General features: G+C 34.3%; 1 pseudogene; it reads right to left on the minus strand.

The window, feature by feature from the left end:
- Positions 1–1,135: 1,135 nt before the first annotated feature.
- Positions 1,136–6,353, minus strand: LOC149566785 (alpha-L-fucosidase 1 pseudogene; annotated as a pseudogene).
- Positions 6,354–24,166: the final 17,813 nt, after the last annotated feature.

A 24,166-nucleotide genomic window follows, 5' to 3' on the forward strand; every position in this document is an offset into this window, starting at 1 on the left:
TAGACATTTCTTAAGTCCAAGTAGAGATTATGTGAGCATCTCTAGACATTGCTTAAGTGAAAGTAGAGATTATATGGGCATCTCTAGACATTGCTTAAGTGCAAGTAGAGATTATATGGGCATCTCTAAACATTGTTTAAGTGCAAGTAGAGATTATATGTGCATCTCTAGACATTGAATAAGTGTAAGTAGAGATTATGAATGTATCATGGACTTCTCTAGACATTGCTTAAGTGCAAGTAGAGATCATTTGCTATGTTGATTATATGATGATTTTGACTTAATTAATGTTTTACTTCTCCCTCACTAAAGAGGGAGTGTTAATGTTTAGCATTAGAAGAAGCAAAACATGAACTAATTGATATTCTAAAATACTACTAATTCCATAATCACAGAGATATAAGCATACGTGTGTGTGTGTGTGTGTGTGTGTGTGTGTGTGTGTGTGTGTGTGTGTGTGTGTGTGTGTACACATATATATGCTTACATCCCTATAATAGTTCATGGATTAAACAAGCAGTACTAAGATCATGTTGTTGATTTAATCGACAGACTTCATAATGATCAGGAACTTATATTTACCATGCCTTGTTTTGGGTCTCAATTCATATCATGCCTTGTTTCTATTGAGTGTTAACCCTTATTAGGCCTTGATTTATTATTGGGCAATAACATATGTTAAGTTAAGTTTGGTAGTTACTTAAACTAACCTGCGTCTGAAGAGGCATGTCCCTATGTGACTCTTGGGCCACATAGAGACATGACTCTTCATATTCATGTCTTCAACCTTTGTATTTATATGTATAAACTATCATAGGGAAAGTATCAATTACATGGAATTTTAGTACCTACAGTCAAGATCAGTATTGTGAAACATTACTTACTATTATCAACACCGTTTCTTTTGTTACACAGCAATCTAGTGCTATGACTACTACTGAAGGAGAAAGGAAATCAAATATATTATTAAGGTTGCAACCAAAGATAAGTAAATATATTCTAGATTATTAAAATTAGAAATTATCTACAAGCATTCATTTGTAATTGTTTTATCTATTAGAGATCTAGAATACTTAATAGCTAGGGATAAAAGCTTCCCCTCTCACACTTCTTGCTATGACATAAGAAGAAGTAGCTAGATCCTTTGAAAAAATGGTTTTAATGGCCTTTGTGAAACATTGAGCAAAAGAACACAATTTCTCCCCACTAAATTATAATAGATATTCAATAATTTTCTTAACAATTTGGGTTTCTTCTCTAGATGCCAAAACCAACCTTTTCTAATTGATACATCACATTCTGTAGGAATCTAGTCAATTCCATATGGATCTCTAGTATTCAAATACCTACAAGAGAAAAAACCAAGATTGTTCAATAATTTTTTTGCAAAGGGAAAAAGATATTTTTATTTATTATTATATTTTGGGGGTTTGTATGAATTACCCTTCAATGGAAGTGTTGTGGTGTCCACAACACATGCCCCATTCCTCACTAGGAATGGGGACCCCCCTTTTCTTTTTTTTGACTCTCGGACTCACAATTCGAGTTAGGAGAAGGATTTTAGAGTTGAGTTCAAAAATCGCAAAAAAATCAAAAAATTGAAAAAAAATCAAAAAATTGAAAATCACAAAAAAAATTTAAAAATAAATAAATAAATAAGCACCATGCGCGCTTGCGATGCCACGTGTCATGCGCCTACACACTCGTGACACTCACGCTATCGTAGTGCCATGCGCGCCGAGCGCCGTGCGCCAACTCGCCTCGTGTGCCCGCTTGTGCGTTGAGCGTCGCTCACGCCGCATGTGTCGAGTGCTAATCATGCCTCATGCATGCGCTTGTGCATCATGCACCGCTCGTGCCTCGTGCGCGCGCTTGTGCGTTGCGTGCCACTCACGCCTCTCACGTGCACTTGTGTGCTTGCGCGCCACCATGCCTCACGCGCATACACGCTTTGCCATGGGTTCGCACCTCGTGCATGTGCGCTCTAATGCATTTCATATGTGTGCGTGCACGCATGACCAAGGGCCTTGTGTGCTTGTCAAGTTTTTTTTTTTTTTTTTTTTTCACCTTCAGTATTGTCCGAGTAGTCATGAGAGGGGTAAAGATAGGTTTCAGGCCTCCTGGAGATAAGGTAAAGATTCTAGGAAATTTCAGGGCTTCAGAAATTCAGACTTAGCTAAATTTCAGGGCTTCAGGAATCCAACTTACCCAAATTTCAGGGCTTCAGAATTTCAGACTTAGCCAAATTTCAGGATTCACCTCCAGTTTTTTTTGAAGGGCTAGGGTGTCTTTACTATGCATTGTTAACTCTATGGACTAACATTTGCTTCTTTTGTAGGTAAAAATGGCATTCTCAACTTGTCGAGATCATAACTTTTGACTCGGGCCTTAGAATTCAGAATTGCTTACACTATTGCAAAGAAGAACTAAAGATCTAATTTTAGTCCCTAAAATAGAGAGCCTTCAGCTGCCCAATTTTAGGGACCGACAAAGGTTCCAACTTGAAATTTTGAGCAAAAGACCTCCAAAAAGGTCATTTAAAAATGCCTAAAAATTTTGTGAAAAAATATGAAAAGTTGCAAACATTTGATCGTTTTGGATAATTTGGATCACATGGTTCCTCGCCAGGAAGGATTGGACAGGTGGAGAGAAGACAAAGGTCAAAGATACAGAGGTTGGACACATAAAGAAAATCAGGTTCCTCATCTTATGCAGCTTTTGGGGACAAGATTCAACACAGGTGCCTTGAGATTTTCAATTGAAGAAGCGGAGGGAGTGTAAGTTTATGAAAGTAATTGGCTATAAAGAGGGTGTAAATCATCAAAAAAAGGGCATGGAGTGTATACAAAAAGTGATCTAAAACCTCATTTGAGGAAAACCCAGAAACCGTTTTCAAAATTGAGAACTTTGATTTTTTGGTGAATTGAGCTCCGTAGCTACGTAGGTCCGCAACTCTGTAGGTACGCAGGTCTACAACTCCACATTTTCATGTAGCTTCACAATTTAGAGGTGTACTGATAGTTGACTACTAGTTCCAAAAATATCACTTTCCATGCATTGGGAGCCCATTTTGATGGCAAGTTTAACACTGACACACGCCTAGTGAAGGGGCAACTTCTATTTTTGGTGTCTCCATGCACTTCTACTTTGACTGATGGCTTCCTCCTACTTTCTCTCTCATGCTTTCATTTTTTTTGACATGTAAAGGGCTCATGCATCCAATTAATGAATAAAATATGGATGGAGTCCCTCTAAGCACCAGTTAGATTACTAGTTTGTATATATTTAGTTTGTTTTAATGTTTTAAAAGCATTTTATTGCATCAAGATATCTCTCACTCTCAACACAAATTGAGGAGATGATTTCTTATAAATACCCCATTGTAAAATGTAAAAAGGGCCACCATTATTATGCAATAAAATTATGCTTTTGGTGCTAGCATTCGGAGTGTAGTTATTCTTGACTAAATGTGTCATTGTTTTGTGGATTTATTCATGAGATTTTGATTGAGCCAAAGGTTTATTGCATTGTTTCTGGTTGTGTGATCTTTTAGTTCTAGTGTTTGCTACAAATATATGAATTATGTTGACGTAATGAGCTTGAGAAAAGATCACTCAATTGTGTCTACATAGCTTTTTGTCTCGCATGAGCGCACTTTCCGTGGCCTTGCAATTTGATGAAGAGTGAAACATGATTCAATTTGTTAAAGATTCTCACCGACGATTGCATCAGTGGATTCTAGGAAGTGTTGCTCCTGTTTTCATTGGTTTCCTACCGATTTCTTCAAAGGTTTAACTTGCAGTGTGTTGTGTTCTGTAGCTTATGTCCGTTTAGGAATTTCCATTTCAAGTTATTTGATTTCATGTTGTTTGCTTTCAGTTTTTTTATTTGCTTTGCTAACCCCCTATTAGAATAGGACCTCACAGTAGCTGCATTGTTAGAGTTGCATTCATTGAAAAACAAAAAATACAAAAACATTGTTCTTTTGGTGTGATATTTTGAGACAGGGAACAGATTTTACTTGATTCCAAGGTAAAAGAGTTTTTGGAACTAGTAAAGGCCTCCTCATGAACATTCACATTTATCTTCTACTAAGCGGATTTTGGTACGTCGCAAGACAAACACTAAACCTTGGAGTGAGTCCTTAAAAAGATTTTCTTTTCAAGAGAGGAATTACACTATGGATTCCTTCTGTTGACCTCGTATAAAACGAATGCCCAACAGGAAGCATCTCCAATCTTTAAGGAATATCCATTAATGATGGACCAAAATGTTGAGTTTGCAGTCCCATTTTCATCTCCCACCCATCTAATGTCTAGCCCTACATCTGAGAATATGTTTGCCAATATTTACAACTCATCAACCAGAGAAAACCACTTGGAAAGCAAGTATTTCATTGTAGTGTTATCTCCTTTTGCTCCATCAAACCATACTTTGGATATGGGGCCATATGTGCAATCCATATACCAGTCTTAAACCCTCAAAAAGAAAACATATATGGAAATATTCCACTTGGTAGCTTAAACTTTCACAATTGATTATTATTATAGAAACTTTTCAAGCATTTGTTTGCTTTTAGTCACTCACTCTTCTAAAATAGTACAATGTTGATAGGTAAAAATACATTAATTGCAATAGTTTCATATTAAAGTTGTGCTTCCTGGTTGGCAAAGTTAAAGAGCATGGGATGCCTTACTATGAAAGGAAACATTGTTGTTTGCTTTTTGAATCCTATGAAATAGTGTATAATACCTTGTTTGTAGTTATATTCATTGCATGTTTGGATCCAATGAATTAAGTCTATAATGCTTTGTTTACTGTCCATATTAATACCATACTGAAGTTGTATTTTGGCTTTGAAGCATTCCACAAACTTTAAAGCATCTACTAATTGCTCTTGAGAGCTCATTTTTAGAGAAATCCTCAGAAAGGGTTCATTGAATCATGGATAAGGTGGTTTCCTTGTTTAGCCCCATAATTACCATAAAGAAAGATAATACCCCAATTTTTTGAAGGATAAATCTCAAAGGAAGAACCTATTTGATGTCTGATAGAAAAAGTAGAACCTATTTGCCCAATAAACTAGTACACATTTGAGTTGTTTAATTGATTTGTATTATAACATCTGCTTGAATGCAAAGATCTAATATTATAAGAAAATAAAGCTTGAATTAAAACCCTTAATATGTAACTCCCAATTAAGAAAAACAAACTATTCATACACCTTGAGATAATAACATTTCTATTGAAGTTGATAAGGCAGATAAGAATGTATGGATCTCATATGTTTTCAAGGTTGCTAAGAATATATGTATCTCATTTTCCGTCCACATTTTAATATTTTTTGTATACCAACTTAGTTTCTTATTATTTTCTCAATACATTTGGGATTTTTTTGAGTTTGGAATTGGAAACATTCTATTTATAGAATCAAGCATCCATTTCTTTTTGTTTGGGCTAAGAGTAGGTATAGAAACAATTTCCACACAGTAAAAATGTTTTCTTGTAGAATATTTTTATGGAAACTCTAGCTTCACTTCATCATGGCTATAGAAGAAATAAATCTCTACTCTACCTAACTTTACTGACTCAAATTTGGTTTGGTGGACAAACTTGTCTTCAGATATTCTATTACATAAATTGCTTATTTCTTACCACAGAGGAAAAATAGGGAAAACAGTAAGAATGGCACATAGAATGAAGCCTATTTATAAACAACATAAATTATTTCCCATGGATTTCATCCCTTTCCTCTTACAACTAATTAACAATTAGAGCTGCAAAATTATTTCTCATTTTTATACCAATCAATAAAAAACAATAAATAAAGCATAGAAAATCCCACTTGGTAAGGAGCTCCTACAACTATTCCAAATAAAACTCATTATATTGCACCTCATTCCCATAGAAAGGCTCAAATCGATCCCATGGAGACAAATAAACACCAAAATATAGGCCTTGGGCTTGTAAGTCCTTAACAACATCTCCTTCTCCATCTTTCCACTGAATTCTTTTCATAGAATGATTTGTATACTTAGAAGGCCAGAGGCAGAACCCATCATGGTGTTTTGTAGTCAGAATTCAAGAGAAAACCCTACTTCTTTGGCCACATTTACCCATTGATTTGCATCAAGCCCATTTTGATTGAACCATTGAGGATTCTCTTTCCCTATTCCCCATTCTTTGTTGGTGAATGTATTTATACCAAAATGAAGAAACATAACCATTTCTCTCTGTTGCCATTTAAGTTTCTTGGTAGTGGGAAGAGGCTCTAGAGGTAGGGGAGGTGGAACAGCGAAATTGTAGAACCCCAAATCAAAAATATATGAAAGAAAAATAGGCACCCATATCATAATTCTCCCATTTCACACTTCCCCACTAAGAATTGAATGATGATTTTCTCTATGTTAAAATAGAGCGTTCAAATCAATCTCATGCTATGCAGTATAAATATGTCACATGCTACAACATCAATTAACACATTCACCCCTCAAGAGGTTCAAATTTTTGTGAGGAATCACATGTTTGTGAGATAAGTAAATCAAGATAGAGTACAAAATCCAAACAACACAAATCTTATAAGTTGAAAATGGAGTCTAAAGATTCTAATTTTAAACAATAGACAGAGAAAGTGACATTTACATTAATAAATTTCATTGCTAATTTTAAAACACCCAAATCCACTCCTCCATTGGGTGAAATAGAATGATGCTACTTAGGTTTTTTTCCACTTTGTTGGCCATGATTTTAAATCTATAAAAGTGAGAAGAGAGTTTTTCATAGGTGAAGATCAAAGTCATGGCTAGCAACAATGAGCAACAAGGAGAAGTTGTGGGGAAAAAGCATAAAATAAGGACCAACAAATGTAAAGAAAAATGAAATGAGGACCTACAATGTAGAAAGACTAACAAATGCAAAAGAAAATAATGTTGATCAAATGCCATAGTAAGAAAACCCTTACACCATGCTCCGGCTACAACTCCTTTACATGCTCCATCAAACAATGAAATTGAAAATGATTTTTCATTTTAAAGTTAAGCCCATGTTGGTCAAAATTTTGACCAACATGGGCTTAGATTTTTAAATAAAGAAAGAAATTTTCCCTTCTACAATTCAACCAACCTAAACCTTTTTAATTGATGGTCAAAAATTTTGGTAGAAAAATGAGGTCAAATGTAGTAGTGGTGGGGCATCTTTTGCAGCCCAATGGGTACATCAGAATTAGGTACCCAATTATTTAAAAATTGGGTGCTTGGTTTTTAAATCAAGCACCAAATTTTTAAATAATTAGAACTTGATTGTTTAAAAATTAGGTACTCTATTTGGTTAACAACTAAATTCAAATTAGGTACCCAATTTTTGAATTGCATACCGGGAGCCCAATTCTAGTGACATGGGTGGGAATTTTTCATGGGCAAGAATGTGCATCAGGTTTTTCCTTGGGGAAAGGCATGGCATAGGCTTGGCAAGACCAAGTGTATGCCGTTATGAACCAATTTTTGAGTGAGGCGTTTATTCGATAATTTTAGGGATTGTCATAATTTTTGTATGGTCATCCCCATTGAATTTTTTGACAAAATGAAAACCCACTATAGACTTACTATTTTGATTTCAAAAATGTAAATTTTATAGTGTTATGAGTTCACTTTCTATTTTTCTATTATTTATTAATCAAAAGTATCTCTTAAACATTAAATAGTGACATTCATTAAAAATTTAATAACTTTTTCAATTTTTCATATTTTGTAAATTAATTTACATGTCATCAATTCTCACACAATTCTTTTGAATTTTTAAAAAAAACCAAAAAAACTAAATTTTGATTAACTTATGACATCTGTACATGAGAGGTTTTAGAAATTAGCTTAATCATCAATTAAAAATTAACAAAATAAATTATATCCATTAAAAAATTCAAGAAAATTATTCTTATCAATCCTTGGTGTGTCAAGTAACTTCATTTAAAAGGATTCAAAAAAAATCATTTAGTTGTCTCAAATTATGGCTTTGTACATGAGTGTGGTATGCTCCTGAAATAGACATTTTGAAAGAGTGGTTTTTAAAGATCCATACCAAAAAAAAATCTATCATATGAGTATACAAATAAATTACATATTCAAAAAGAAGATTCTAGGCACTACAAATTTTTATTCCTCAAATTTTTTATATATTTAATCTCTAAATGCTCAACTTTTGGCATCAATTGACAATATATTTGGAAAACGGAAATAATACTTCCACCTTTTGGCCAAAAGTGAGACCCAAATTCTTGCACTAACCCAATAAGCATGATTTTTTTCTAGAAAATTTTCCATCTCCATTCAACTTATTTCTAAAAACCCACTTTGTATCAATTTTTGGTTAACATTTTATCCCTCTTGCTAAGTTGGCTTTACCTTGACTCTAGATGCCTAGAACATGAAGAAACAAAAGGGTGTCACCAAAAAATGGGTCAGTGTACATGTTATATCACTACCCTCTGAATTATAAGGTATGACTCCCTTATATGTAAGATATTCAATGAATTGTGTTTTTAATAGATCATTGGGATGGGGTATGCTCTTAACGTAAGAGTAGAAGAAGATAAACGAAGATGTTCATAGTTACAAACACCCTAAGCAAAAATAGATTTGGGAAACCTATAAGACCCAATAGAATAGATATCACAAGTTACCTTAAACCCTTTCTAATACTAATCCTACTCTAATCTAAATGCAGATTAGTCCTACTAGAATGAAATCTAAGGAGAGAGTAGAGATGCACATGAAAGATGAGATGGAATCCACCATGACTAATAACCCTCCACTAAAACAAAATCTAGTAAGAAATCATTATCTTCAAATACATCTATCCTACAATACCATAGAGACTACTTTACTATGCATGTTTAGCTCAGATGGAGGAGATAATAAACAAAACATTAGAAATGTTGATCCCAAATAGAATTAAGACCACATAGAACCTAGTTGTAGATATCAATCAAATCCTCCATTTCATACAACCTCTTGATTCTCACTCAATGTCTAGAAATACAAGGGAAGAAGTTGCATAAAATTGTTGATCCTTTCTATTAACTTAGAAAATTACATATATATTGCCCCTCTTAGGCTTCTTGGCTAGTTATAAATTCATTAGTTACATTAATAGATTACTTGAATCACTCAAAAATCAAATATTCACCAATTGCAATTCAATGCATCAGAGAAAGAAAATATAAATGATTAGAAATCCTCAAAATGGTTCATATTATTCTTTGATCTATAACAATCACCTTGGTGCCAAATTCATATAAATTTGGATCTCAACAATCACAAAAAATTTAAATCTCCACCATTGATCTCCTATCAATGATCACGATCAAAACCTAATTATCCTCTTTATTTCTCCCTTGTGTCTTTTTGCAACTTTCTTTCATTCGATATCTTTACTTGATGTGATGATGCAATCCAAAAATTATGTTTCATTTTGTAGTTTTATAGCTTGAAATGTTTTGAATTCTTTTTAGCCTATGACCTTGTGATTCCTATTATTTTCCACTTCATCAGTTGACATGTCTCCATTTTACTAACCATGACGATTTAGTGATAACTACACACTAACATGATCATACCTTCACAACTTGAAAAAAATTTAATGTCTTCTAACATGTAACCTTGCGATGACTATTTGAGTTTGATTGCTATCACTTTCATAGGGTTACAACTTAAATGTATCGAGTGCTTCTTAGCTAGTGACCTTGCGAAAACTATTCACCTTAACTTTTACTATCTTTCTCACTTTTGTTGTGGTTTATCCCTTAACATTTTCTTAGAATGTGATCACACAAAAAGGTTTAACTCTATTATTTCACTCTGTCACAACCCTAACTCATGGTCAACTTAAACTACCAATGATGATACAACCTTTAGCTTTTTGCAGCTTTGTTACTTTAACTCATGATTTATCTTTAACCCCTGTGATAATGTGATTCTTCTATTTTCACTCTGTTGATGTCTTAACTCTAGGTTACCTCTAACTTTTTGTGACCATGTGATCATTGGCTTTAGCTACTTTGTCATGTTGACTCTAGGTTACCTAGTGCTGGAGTAGCAGAGCAGAAAATATGATAAGTAATGTTTTACATTTTGTGTGTTTTTTAAATTTAAATGTTTTCAATAATGTCCTACATGTGGTGGCATACCTGGAGTAGCAATTCGATGAGCTCTCCAGATATAGCCACCTAGGACCAGGTGTGTGGATTTTAAAATTAGAATAGTTGTTTTAATTTATAGTTGTGCTAAATAATTAAAGAGAATTCCATCAAATACTGGTGACAGATAATAGGCAGTTACAAGAATACCCATGATTGCTGCATGGTATTGATGGTAAAACGTCTTTCAGATTCCTATTCTTAGCAGTTACAAGAATATCCATGATTGTTGCATGGTATTGATGGTAAAACATCTTTTAGATTCCTATTCTTAGCAGTTACAAGAATATCCATGATTGTTGCATGGTATTGATGATTCCTATTCTTAGCAGTTACAAGAATATCCATGATTGTTGTATGGTATTGATGGTAAAACGTCTTTCAGATTCCTATTCTTAGATGGAAAAGAAAACATTTTTATTACTACTGGACAACAAGGCTAGTCAGACTTTGGTTATTAAAAAGCCAATCTTTTATGTAAAAAATGATTTGAACTTGGGGAGGAATGGGAAGTTTTATGTCTCCTTTGGTCTCTTGCATTTTTTTTTTCAAGATTATGGTTCTACTGTTATGCTTCATATATTTCTCATGGCAATCAGTTTAGGGAATAACAATTGCAGAAAAATGTAATCTAATGCGGGGTCAATATCTCGCGTTTGAACCGTTGGATTTCTCTCAAATTTTTATATGTTGTTTGAAACCTAGTTATGCCCAATATCAATGGGTGGATTGAGTAAATCTTTTTTGGCTCAAAATTTATTCATGTATGAGTGCGGGTCTATCCGAAGGCAACAAGAAGATATTTTGGGGGATTTATTTTCAAAAAAAATGTACTCTGATGCGGGGTCAATATCTCGGGTTTGAACCTTTGGATTTCTCTCAAATTTTTATATTTTGTTTGAAACCTAGTTAAACCAAATATCAATGGTTGAATTGAGTAAATCTTTTCTGGTTTGAAATTTATTCATGTCTGAGTGCAGGTCTATCCGAAGGCAGCAAGAAGATATTTTGGGGGATTTTATTTTCAAAGTTTTGTTTATTGAATCTGATTTTAGTGTGTGATCCTGAAGGTTGGAGATGCCCCTAGAAGCAACTCAGTTGAGTGACTAATTCCTCCTGAGTTTTCCAAGGTGTGGCTCTGCATCATTTTTGATAAGTAAGTAATGTTTTACGTTTTGTGTGTGTTTTAAATTTAAATGTTTTCAATAATGTCCTACATGTGGTGGCATACCTGGAGTAGCAATTCGATGAGCTCTCTAGATATAGCCACCTAGGACCAGGTGTGTGGATTTTAAAATTAGAATTTTTTTTTTAAATTCGTAGTTGTGCTAAATAATTAAAGAGAATTCCATCAAATACTGGTGACAGATAATAGGCAGTTACAAGAATACCCATGATTGCTGCATGGTATTGATGGTAAAACGTCTTTCAGATTCCTATTCTTAGCAGTTACAAGAATATCCATAATTGCTGCATGGTATTGATGGTAAAACATCTTTCAGATTCCTATTCTTAGCAGGTACAAGAATATCCATGATTGCTGCATGGTATTGATGATTCCTATTCTTAGCAGTTACAAGAATATCCATAATTGCTCCATGGTATTGATGGTATAACGTCTTTCACATTCCTATTCTTAGATGGAAAAGAAAACATTTTTATTACTACTGGACAACAAGGCCAGTCAGACTTTGGTTATTAAAAAGCCAATCTTTTATGTAAAAAACGATTCGAACTTGGGGAGGAATGGGAAGTTTTATGTCTCCTTTGGTCTCCTGCATTTTTTTTTTCAAGATTATGGTTCTACTATTATGCTTCATATATTTCTCATGGCAATCAGTTTAGGGAATAAAAATTGCATAAAAATGTACTTTGATGCGGGGTCAATATCTCGGGTTTGAACTGTTGGATTTCTCTCAAATTTTTATATGTTGTTTGAAACCTAGTTACACCCAATATCAATGGTTGGATTGAGTAAATCTTTTTTGGTTCAAAATTTATTCATGTCTGAGTGTGGGTCTATCCGAAGGCAGCAAGAAGATATTTTGGGGGATTTATTTTCTAAAAAAAGTACTCTGATGCGGGGTCAATATCTCGGGTTTGAACCATTGGATTTCTCTCAAATTTTTATATGTTGTTTGAAACCTAGTTGTACCAAATATCAATGGTTGAATTGAGTAAATCTTTTTTGGTTTGAAAGTTATTCATGTCTGAGTTCGGGTTTATCCGAAGGCAGCAAGAAGATATTTTTGGGGATTTTATTTTCAAAGTTTTGTTTATTGAATCTGATTTTAGTGTGTGATCGTGAAGGTTGTAGATGCCCCTAGAAGCAACTTAGTTGAGTGACTAATTCCTCTTGAGTTTTCCAAGGTGTGGCTCTGCATCATTTTTGGTATCAGAGCTTGAGAGTTGCAGGTTGTGAAGTTATATGTTGAACGCCCCTGATCAAGATTCTTCAATAGGGTCAAACAAGATGGTGACCAATGCAGAGTTAGCGAAGAAAGTCGAGGAGCAAGAAGAACTTCTACAGAAAGAGAATAGAGAGTTGAAGGGGATAGTGGCAGAATTAGCCAGTAAGTTGGAATATATGCAGAATGTAGTTGAGAAGAAAGAAATAAAAGAAGAAATGGAAGAAGAGGAAGACATACCTAACAGTGAAGAAGATGAAATATCTGAGAACGAGAAGCCATTTTTTAAAGCTTTAAAGGCTTTGGGAGGAAAATCTATTGAGTTATTGATGTTTACAAGAAAGATGGATGCTGAATTAGTATTGAAATGGATTGAAGCTCTAGAGAATCATTTTGAATGTGAGAAAGTTTCCGAATCATAGCAAGTTAAATTAGCTAAATCTAGAATGAAGGGAGCAGCCCTTACATGGTGGAATTTTGTGCAAGAAGAAAGGGTAAAAGAGGATAAAAGGAAGATTTGTTCATGGAAGAAGATGGTGTCAATGATAAGAGAGATGTATCTCCCTGAAGATTATGAGGTACAGTTGCATCAAAAGAGGCAGAATCTCAAACAAAGGGATATGGATGTCTGTACTTATACAGAAGAATTTTAGAAGTTAAGTCTAAGGTCAAAATTTGCAGAACCTGAGAGTATCAAGGTAGCAAGATACCTAAATGGTTTGAGGATGAACATACAAGAAGAGTTGCAGTTGCTGAGTCCTAACACCATAGCTAAGTGCTATCAGCTAGCTTTGAAGGTGGAAGAGAAAATCAAAAGGAGACAAGAAAATAACAACAGAGGCAGAGGAAGGCAGCCATTCAGAGGAAGAGGTACATTTAGAGGAAGAAGTCCAAATTTTCAACCACAAACAGAGCTGCATAATGAAGTTAACAAGTTTGATAATTTCAGAGGAAGTTTCAGAGGTAGAAGGCCAAATTTTAGAGGAAGATCACCAGGAAGGATGAATGGACCAATAAGATGCTACAACTGTAATCAGGAAGGTCATATGCCACACAAATGTCTAGCAAAAGCAAGCTCTAGTACTCATGGCGAAAAGAGAATACACCTAGCACAAGAAGCAGATTTACAAGAAGATTCAGAAAGTTATGGTTATCCAAAAAAGGGGGAAGCACTTATGATGAGAAGAACACTATTGAAAATGCCTGTCAAAGATGAACCACCACAAAGGAAGTCCATTTTCAGAACTACCTGTAAATCTGAAGGAAAAGTTTGTAAGGTACTAGTAGACTCTGGTTCTACAAAAAAATTTGTGTCTCTTGAAATGGTGGAAAAGTTAAAGCTACCAAGAATACAACACCTATATCCTTACAAAGTATCTTGGTTAAATAAAGGAAAATATACTATAGTAGAAGAGCAAGCTTGGGTGGAATTTCATATTGGAGCCTATAAAGATAGATTATTGTTTGATATTGTTAATATGGATGCATGCCATTTACTTTTTGGCAGACCATGAAAATATGATCTCAAGGCACATCACGATGGAGTGAAGAATACGTATACCATTACAAAAAATGAAAAGGTCATTGAATTGATACCTTTAGTTGAGCCAAGTCAAGAAGAATCAAAAGCCGCAGAAGCCAAAGTTATGGTGATGGGTAAGAAAGAATTTCTAAAAGAGGTGAAAGGAAAGAAGTGTCCACTCTTTGCACTGGTTCCTATATTCAAAAATAAATTACAGAATGATGCCAAAAATCAGACTGAGGAAGAAAATTCAAAGATGGAGTCTTCAAACTTGAAGGTGAAGGTGACAGAAAAGAAGAAGGAAAAGGTGCCTGAAGAAGTGGAACCAATTCTAGACAAGTACAAATAAATTATAGCTGATGGAATACCAAGAAGTCTCCCACCAGTGCAAGAAATCAGTCATTGTATTGATCTCATACCAGGATCAACATTACCCAACAAGGCGGCATATAAGCTAACACCACAAAAAAATGAAGAAATGGAAAGACAAATTGAAGAGTTGCTCGAGGCTAGTTTGATTGGTAAAAGTTTAAGACCATGCGCAATACCTGCAGTCCTAGCACCAAAGAAAGAAGGAACATGGAGACTATGCACAGATTCAAGAGCACTGAACAAGATCACTATAAGGTACAGATTTTCAATGCCTAGAATAGAAGATTTACTAGATTGTTTAGAGAAAGCAAGATATTTTTCAAAGATTGATTTAAAAAGTGGGTATCATCATATAAGAATTAGGCCAGGAGATGAATGGAAAATAGCATTTAAGACAAATGAGGGATTATATGAATGGAAGTTAATGCCATTTGGATTGTCTAACGCTCCTAGTACATTTATGAGGCTGATGAATGTAGTTTTGAAAGATTTTATAGGAAAGTTTGTGATAGTGTATCTAGATGACATTTTGGTTTTCAGCAAAACAAAAGAGGAGCATCTGAAACACATAGATTTGGTGTTGAGAAGGTTACAAGAGGAAAAGTTAATGATCAATATGGAGAAATGTAGTTTTATGCGAGAGGAACTAACATACCTTGGCTTTGTGATCTCAAAAGGAATGCTCAAGATGGATCAAGATAAGGTAAGTGCAATTCTTTCATGGCCAAATCCTAGAACTATTGCAGCAGTTAGAAGTTTTCATGGGTTAGCCACTTTCTACAGAAAGTTTATCAAAAATTTCAGTTTGATTTGTGCACCTATTTTGAATACTATAAAAGGAGGACAGAAGTGTAAATTTGTTTGGACAGCTGAAGCCAATAAAGCCTTTGAACTTCTTAAGAAAAAAGTGGCCCAACAACCAGTCCTTGCATTTCTTGATTTTAATAAAGTCTTTCAGATAGAATGTGATGCAAGCAACATAGCCATAGGAGGTGTTCTTAGTCAAGAGGACAAACCTGTAGCCTTTTTCAGTGAGAAGCTTAATGAAGCCAAACAGAGATATTCATCATACAATTTGGAAATGTATGCCCTTGTTCAAACCCTGAAGAAATGGAGACACTATTTGCTACCCAAGGAATTCATTGTATACATAGATAACCAAGCACTTAGTTTCATAAACAGTCAAGAGAAATTGAATCATAGGCACATGAAATGGGTAGAGACATTGCAAGCATTCACATTTTCTATTAAGCACAAGAAGGGAGTAACAAATAAGGTTGCTGATGCATTGAGCAAGAGAACTTTAACTATGTCACAAATTCAGTTGGAAACTACAGGCATTTCAAATCTGAAAGGTATGTATGTTGATGATGTTGATTTCAAGGACATCTATCAGGCATGTATTAATTTTGATGAGAGGTACAATAGTGAATATTCTAATTTTTTGCTTCAAGAAGGATTATTATTCAAGGGAGGACAACTTTGCATCCCAAAGTGTTCAATGAGAGATAATATCATACAGGAGAAACATAGTGGAGCATTATCTGGTCATTTTGGACTAGATAAGACCTTAGAGCTGGTTCGTAGAAACTATTTTTGGCCAAAGTTACAAAAGGATGTTAGGAAATTTGTGGAAGAATGCACCATTTGTCAGAAAAGTAAAGGTAAAAGTACCAACGCAGGATTGTATCAGCCCTTACCTATTCCTTCACAACCATGGGAAAGTACTAGTATGGATTTTGTTATGGGATTACCAAGAACTCAGAAGGGGTTTGATAGCATTTTTGTTGTTGTGGATAGGTTCAGTAAAATGTCACATTTCTTACCATGTAAATCCACCAAAGATGCATCATACATTGTAGATTTATTCTTCAAGGAGATAGTGTGAATTCATGGATTACCACTGAATATTGTTTCAGATAGAGATGGTAGATTTGTGGGTCATTTTTGGAGGACCCTATGGAAGAAACTTGGCACAAATTTGTCTTTTTCATCTGCATATCACCCACAAATTGATGGCCAAACAGAATTTGTCAATAGATCTTTGGGAAACTTATTAAGGTGCCTTACAAAACAACATGGAGAAAAGTGGGATTTCAGACTTGCTCAGGCTGAATTCTCAAACAATGATACAGTGAATAGAAGTACAGGGAAATCTCCATTTCAGATTGTGTATGGTACACATCCAAGAGGAATTCTTGAGTTGAGGGAACTTCCAAATACTTTTCCAAGTAGTTCACATGCTGAAGAATTTGTTGAAGCTATTAAAGAGGTCCAAGATCAAGTCAAGTTGCAGCTACAGAATTCAAATCAGAAGTACAAAGAAGTTGCTGATCAGAAAAGAATAGAAGTACAATCCAAAGTTGGTGATTTAGTATGGGCATATTTGAAGAAAGAAAGGTTACCCCAAATGAAGAATACAAAGTTACTACCTAAGAAGGTTGGTCCTTGTCAAATTCTAGAAAAATATGGACATAATGCATACAAAATTCAGTTACCTACAGACATTGGTATTTCACCCATATTCAATGTTTTTGATCTCACACGATACAAAGGTTCTGAAACACAAGCCATACATGAAGATTCAGTAATAGAAGATCTGCAACAAGTACCTAAACCAACACCACCTCAATTGGAGAAAATCCTAGATACAAAAATAAAGAAGACTCGCAGATGACAATACACTTAGTATTTAGTCAAATGGAAGAACAAACTAGTGACAGAGGCTATCTAGATGGATGAGAAACAAATCAACAAGTATGGTTCGTCCGTTCAAGATCTCATCTCAAGTGGACTTGAGATTCTTTCTACAGGGGAGTATGCTGCAATAGCAGAGCAAAAAATATGATAAGTAATGTTTTACGTTTTGTGTGTGTTTTAAATTTAAATGTTTTCAATAATGTCCTACATGTGGTGGCATACCTGGAATAGAAATTCGATGAGCTCTCCAGATATAGCCACCTAGGACCAGGTGTGTGGATTTTAAAATTAGAATAGTTGTTTTAATTCGTAGTTGTGCTAAATAATTAAAGAGAATTCCATCAAATACTAGTGACAGATAATAGGAAGTTACAAGAATACCCATGATTGCTGCATGGTATTGATGGTAAAACGTCTTTCAGATTCCTATTCTTAGTAGTTACAAGAATATCCATGATTGCTGCATGGTATTGATGGTAAAACATCTTTCAAATTCCTATTCTTAACAGTTACAAGAATATCCATGACTGTTGCATGGTATTGATGATTCCTATTCTTAGCAGTTACAAGAATATCCATGATTGCTGCATGGTATTGATGGTAAAACGTCTTTCAAATTACTATTCTTAGATGGAAAAGAAAACATTTTTATTACTACTGGACAGCAAGGCCAGTCAGACTTTGGTTATTAAAAAGCCAATATTTTATGTAAAAAATGATTCAAACTTGGGGAGGAATGGGAAGTTTTATGTCTCCTTTGGTCTCCTGCATTTTTTTTCAAGATTATGGTTTTACTGTTATGCTTCATATATTTCTCATGGCAATCAATTTAGGGAATAACAATTGCAGAAAAATGTACTCTGATGCGGGGTCAATATCTCGAGTTTGAACCATTGGATTTCTCTCAAATTTTTATATGTTGTTTGAAACCTAGTTATGCCCAATATCAATGGTTGGATTGAGTAAATCTTTTCTGATTCAAAAGTTAGTCATGTCTGAGTGCGGGTCTATCCAAAGGTAGAAAGAAGATATTTTGGGGGATTTATTTTCAGAAAAAATGTACTCTGATGCGGGGTCAATATCTCGGGTTTGAACCATTGGATTTCTCTCAAATTTTTATATGTTGTTTGAAACCTAGTTACAAAAAATATCAATGGTTCGATTGAGTAAATCTTTTCTGGTTTGAAATTTATTCATGTCTGAGTGCGGATCTATCTAAAGGCAGCAAGAAGATATTTTGGGGGATTTTATTTTCAAAGTTTTGTTTATTGAATCTGATTTTAGTGTGTGATCCTGAAGGTTGTAGATGCCCCTAGAAGCAATTCAATTGAGTGACTAATTCCTCCTGAGTTTTCCAAGGTGTGGCTCTGCATCACCTAGATAACCACCTATGACTATGTAATTATTGGCTTCCATTGCTTCACTGTGTTAACTCTAGGTTTCATTTAACCACTAGTGACCATGTGACTATTCAATATTTGAATGCCCTAGGTTACTTTTCATAGTTTTTCAGCCTAAAACCTTTAACTTCTTGATTATGTGTGACAATTCAACATTTTTTGTAAGGTTTAACTATTAACACTTTTACTAGGTCGCAACTTAAAATGTATTGAATTCTTCTTAGCTAGTGACCTTGCAAAAATTGTTTACCTTAAGCACTGCCATCTTTCACATTGTTGCAACCTTAAACTCAACTCATCTTAAATTTTCAAAGATGATTTGACCCTTAGTTTTTTCTGCATCATAGCCTTAACCATAGGTTACGCTTAACCCTCTACAATGATGTGATCATTCTATTTCTACTATGTCATTGTCTTATCTCTAGGTTTCTTCTAACCACTCATGACCATGTAATCATTGGTTTAAAATTATTCACCATGTTAAGCCAAGGTTGACTTAAACTATCTACAACTGTATGAACAAAACCTTTTCACTTTGTCATGACACTAACCTCATATCATCTTTAACCCCCTGTGACCCTACAAATAATTATTTTCGCTAGTTCACCTTGTCAACTCTGGTTTACCTTTAATCACTAACAAAAATGCGATGATCATTGATCTCTATGATCTAATGCATAGTAAGATACATTTCTAATGACCATTATCATTCCATCTTAAAATTTCATCCATCGATCTAGTCTTCATTTGATGATCTAGATTTAATCTCTAAGCCATTTTACTTGTCAACTTTGCAACATAGATGTGCAGATTAATTATAAGCCATTGACTGGATTTCAAAGAAATTCATACCACCTTTTACCAGGTTCTTTCATCAATTCTAAGGGTTTATCTACTTCTCCTATAGTCGATTTGACTTCTCTAGTTTTCATGATGTTCCTGTGATCTACACCTTGGACCTAAGCTTTGATCCAAATGTTTTCAGATTCCATCTATTCTCAATGCAATGTAATCTTCTCTCATATGTATCATGACTTCAATGAAATAATTTATCATAGAATTAGGGTTTCTAAACAACTTTATTCTCATCTGAGAAATGCATAAATCTACCCTTCCTTTCCTAATCACCTAATATGAACCAATGCATTAGATTTATTTTGAATAGCCAACTAACTATACAAAAAATGAATAGATGAGAAGACAAGTTCCTTAAAGGTAATCTAGACATAGAAATGAAATCACATTGACTCAATCCTAATTGTAGAAGTTTGAAAAATATAGGGAACTGAAATCATGGCAACTGTTGGCTCTGACTAGGGAACTAGGCATGTTAGTGCCTAGGCAAGAACCTAGCAATCTCTGGTTTCGCAAAAATTTTGACAAAAACACACAACAATGGGCTACCTACTTTCTTTATTATAGAAAACATCAAATAGAAAAGATTAGTTTATTAGTCCATTAGGTTGCAAATTCTTAAATACTATAGGGAGATGTTATGCATTTGGGTGGTGAGGAAGCAAGGCAGCTAAAACACAAGAAAAGAAAACACATAGAAAGCAGGAAAGCATGGAAAGAAGAACAACTAAACTATTTACATACCTTACCTATCATATTTATAGAGGTGGGATGAATCTCACCTCATGAAACCATTAGAAAAATATAGTCAAGTGAATCCACTTACTGATTGACTGAAGTATGACCCCTTCCTCAAAAATTGATTTTGGTCTCTACGTAGGATCCCCACTTGTAGCAGTAGCAATAGCATGGTAGCTCCACATTTTTCTTTGATTATATGTACTAGCTAACTATATATCCATTTAGGTATGAACAACCATGTCTAGTCATTTACTTCATTATCTCCCTTTTCATTTTACATATCATTGTCTTGATGGTCTTTTGTTGTGTCAAGGAGGGGAGGAAAGATGTACACTTCTTTTAAGAAAGTGAGATCATTTTTGCAGTGTTATGTACCTTCCTCATGAGCTTGAGAATAGGAAGATGTCACCTTCACCATGGAATCCACTAGTTGATGATTAGTCACCTTATTTATTTGAAAACCCAAGTCAATTTCACCCCTTCCCTCTTTTAGTATATCATTATTGCTTACACAATTTGAATGCACATAAAGAGATTCACAAGCCAATGACCTTTCTTCAAATTTTAGTTCAGTAGTTGAGTCATCTCAAGAGGGTTCATCCACTTGGAGGGGTGACAAGACCTCATAGACAATCTTCTCTTCCTAACTATAAGAAAAAATTGCATCTACCAATGGAACTAATTCTTCTGCAAACTAACAGTTGATCTCAAAACATTTTTCTTCAATCATGTCTTTAGCAAGGATAAGAGTCTTACTAGGTGGTTTGTGAAGTTCCTCCTCATGCTGATGTAACCATTATTTATGCTAAACTTCATTTCTTCTTTCTTCAACTAGAGTCAAATTTGTAACTATTGGAAAATCACAAGTGGAATACTCTAGTACAAGTAGATGATCATCAGAAGATTCTTCTTCAAAGGGCTCTAATAGAGTATTGTCACCTAGATCTATAGCATTAGGAATAGCCTCTTGTCCACCGAAGACTAGAATAATTTGAGAGCTAGAACCAGGTGACATTACCATGAGAGCTTCATAATTAGGTGTAGATGTTATCTTTAGATTTATCTCCTTTCTCTTTTACTTTTGATAGTCCTTTAGCTTGTGGAATAAGTTGCAGAGGCAGTCCCATATTTTCTTTGATTTGGGGTCATCTCTTCTATTAAGACTCTCTATAAGATTTAACAAGATCTTCTAAAAGACCTTGTCCTTAGTTGCATGGAGCTCTTCAAGAGTAGGTTTAGGCCTTGGCCTCTCCTTGGTGCTCACATTAGGGATAGTCAACTACTCTATAAATATCTAAAAACCATAAGGAATAGAGTCAGGTGACCTTACCAAAGGTTTTTTATGTTCAACTATTTGTACTTGTTTCAGTTTCCTTCTTTCACTTTCTTATAGGTCTTTGAGTCTTTGGAAATGGGCATAGATGTGATTCCAAAACATCTTTGACATATGATCATCTTCTATGTTGATGTTTTCTTAGGCTACATAGGAGATGCTTTCTCTATACTATTCAAAAATATCACAAAGCACCTTTTCATTTATGGTGTGAAGTTCTTCAAGAGTAGGAATGAGATTTACCCTTTCTTGCTTCAACCTTAGCTCTTCTATCTGCATGTCTTTTGAGCTTGTAGAATGTGGAGCACATATGTTTCCATAGAAATGTAGAAACATGATCATCTTCAATTCTGATATTATTTTGGATGGAATGTGAGATGATTTATTTATATAGAAGCATAAGCTCTTGCAAGAGCTTGTTAGTAGTCTCATTGAGTTCTTGGAGACTAGACTTAGGACTTGGCCTACTCCCATTCTTTGAATTTGGCATGGCCATTGAGTTACATTGAACCTTCTTAGACCAAAGGGAGTAGGTCCTTCATATAGAGTTTATGGTCTTCATCCTAGGGAAGACACCTTTAGATTTCTAAGAATTAGAAACTAGACATTAGACTTAGATTCCAACCCCAAGTAGAGTTGCCAAAAACTATTTGTTAACAGTCTATCCCTCTTCCTAACTTGGCTTTACCTTGACTCTAGATGCCCAAAATGTAAGGAATCAAAAGGATGCCACCAAAAAATGGGTTAGTGTATGTGTTATATCACTACCCTCTTAATTATAAGGTATAGCTCCCTTGTATGCAAGATAAGCAATGAACTTTATTTTTAATAGATCATTGAGATGGGGTATGCTCTTAACCTAAGAGAAGAAGAGGATAAATTAGAATTTTCATAGCTACAAACACCATAGGAAGAAATATATTTGGGCAACCTATAACACCCAATGGAATAGATATCACAAGTTACCTTAAACCCTTTCTAATACTACTACTCTAATATAAATGCAGATTAGTCCTACTAGAATGCAATCTAAGGAAAGAGTAGAGATGCACATGAAAGATGAAATGGAATCCACCATGACTAATAACCCTCCACTAAAATAGAATCTAGTAATATATCTTCAGCTTCAAATACATCTATCCTACAATCTTATAGAGACTACTTTACTCTACATGTTTAGCTCAACTAGAGGAGATAATAAACAAAACATTAGAAATGTTGATCCCAAATGGAATCACAACCACACAAAACCTAGTTACAGATATCAATCAAATCCTCCATGTCATACCTCTCTATTCTCACTTAGTATCTAGAAATATAGGGAGAGAAGTTTCATAAAATTACCAATTCTTTCTATTAACTTAGAAAATTACATATATAGTTACAAATTCATCTGTTACATTAATAGAGCACTTAAATTTCTCAAAACTCCAACAATCACCAATTAAAATTCAATGCATCAGAGAAAGAAAATAGAAATGACTAGAAACCCTCAAAATGGTTTATATTCTTCTCTAATATGTAATAGTCACCTTGGCACCAAATCCATATAATTTGAATTTCAATGATCATACCAAGTTTAAATATCCACCACCAATCTCTTATCAATTATTATGATCAAAACCAAATAATCCTTTTTATTTCTCCCTTGTCACTTCTTCACAACTTTCTTTCATTTGATATCTTTACTCGATGCGATGATACAATCCAACAATTATTATTTCATTTTTCAGTTTTGTAGACTGAAATCTTTTGAATTTTTTTTAGCTTGCAACCTTGAGATTCCTCTTATTCCCACTTCATAACTTAACATGTTTCTATTTTACTAAGAGGTGGTGACTTAGAAACAATTACACACTAACATGATTGTACCTTGCAACTTCAAACATTTTCAATGTCTTCTAACCTATGACCTTGCAATGACCATTTGAGGTTCATTGAGCTATCACTTTTGAGGGGTTGCAACTTAAAATATATTGAATGCTTCTTAGCTGGTGACCTTGCAAAAATTGTGCACCTTAACTTTGATTATCTTTCACACTTTTGCTGCAATTTATCCCTTAATATATTCTCAGATTGTGATCATGGAAAAGGTTTAACTCTATTATTTCACTATATCATAGCCCTAACTCATGATAAACTTAAACTGCCAATAGTGATGTGACCTTAAGATTTTCACATTTTTTTTACTTTAACTCATCATTTATTTTTAACCCCTACAGCCATGTGTTTCTTCTATTTTTTCTTTGTCACTGCCTTAACTCTAGGTTACCTCTAACCACCCATGACCATACAATCACCTATTTTCATTGCTTCATTGTGCTAACTTTGGATTACCTCTTATCACCCATAGCCATGTGATCACTAACTTTTTTTTGCTTCACTATACTAACTCTAGATTTCATTTAACCACCAATGACCATGTGACTTTTCAATATTTGAATGCCCTAGGTTACTTTTCACAATTTGATAGCCTAAAACCTTTAACTACCTTATTACCCATGATAATGAAACTATTTTTTTAAAGGTTTAACTATTAACATTTTTGTTGCTTCATGACTTAAAATGTATTGAATTCCTCTTAGTTGGCACTTTTGCAAAAATTGTTTATCTTAACCACTATCATCTTTTGTACTGTCACAACCT

The sequence above is a fragment of the Cupressus sempervirens genome, chromosome 3 (genome assembly GCF_028749045.1).
Source record: "Cupressus sempervirens isolate cs-2001-9-10 chromosome 3, ASM2874904v1, whole genome shotgun sequence".
Taxonomy (NCBI): Eukaryota; Viridiplantae; Streptophyta; class Pinopsida; order Cupressales; family Cupressaceae; genus Cupressus; species Cupressus sempervirens.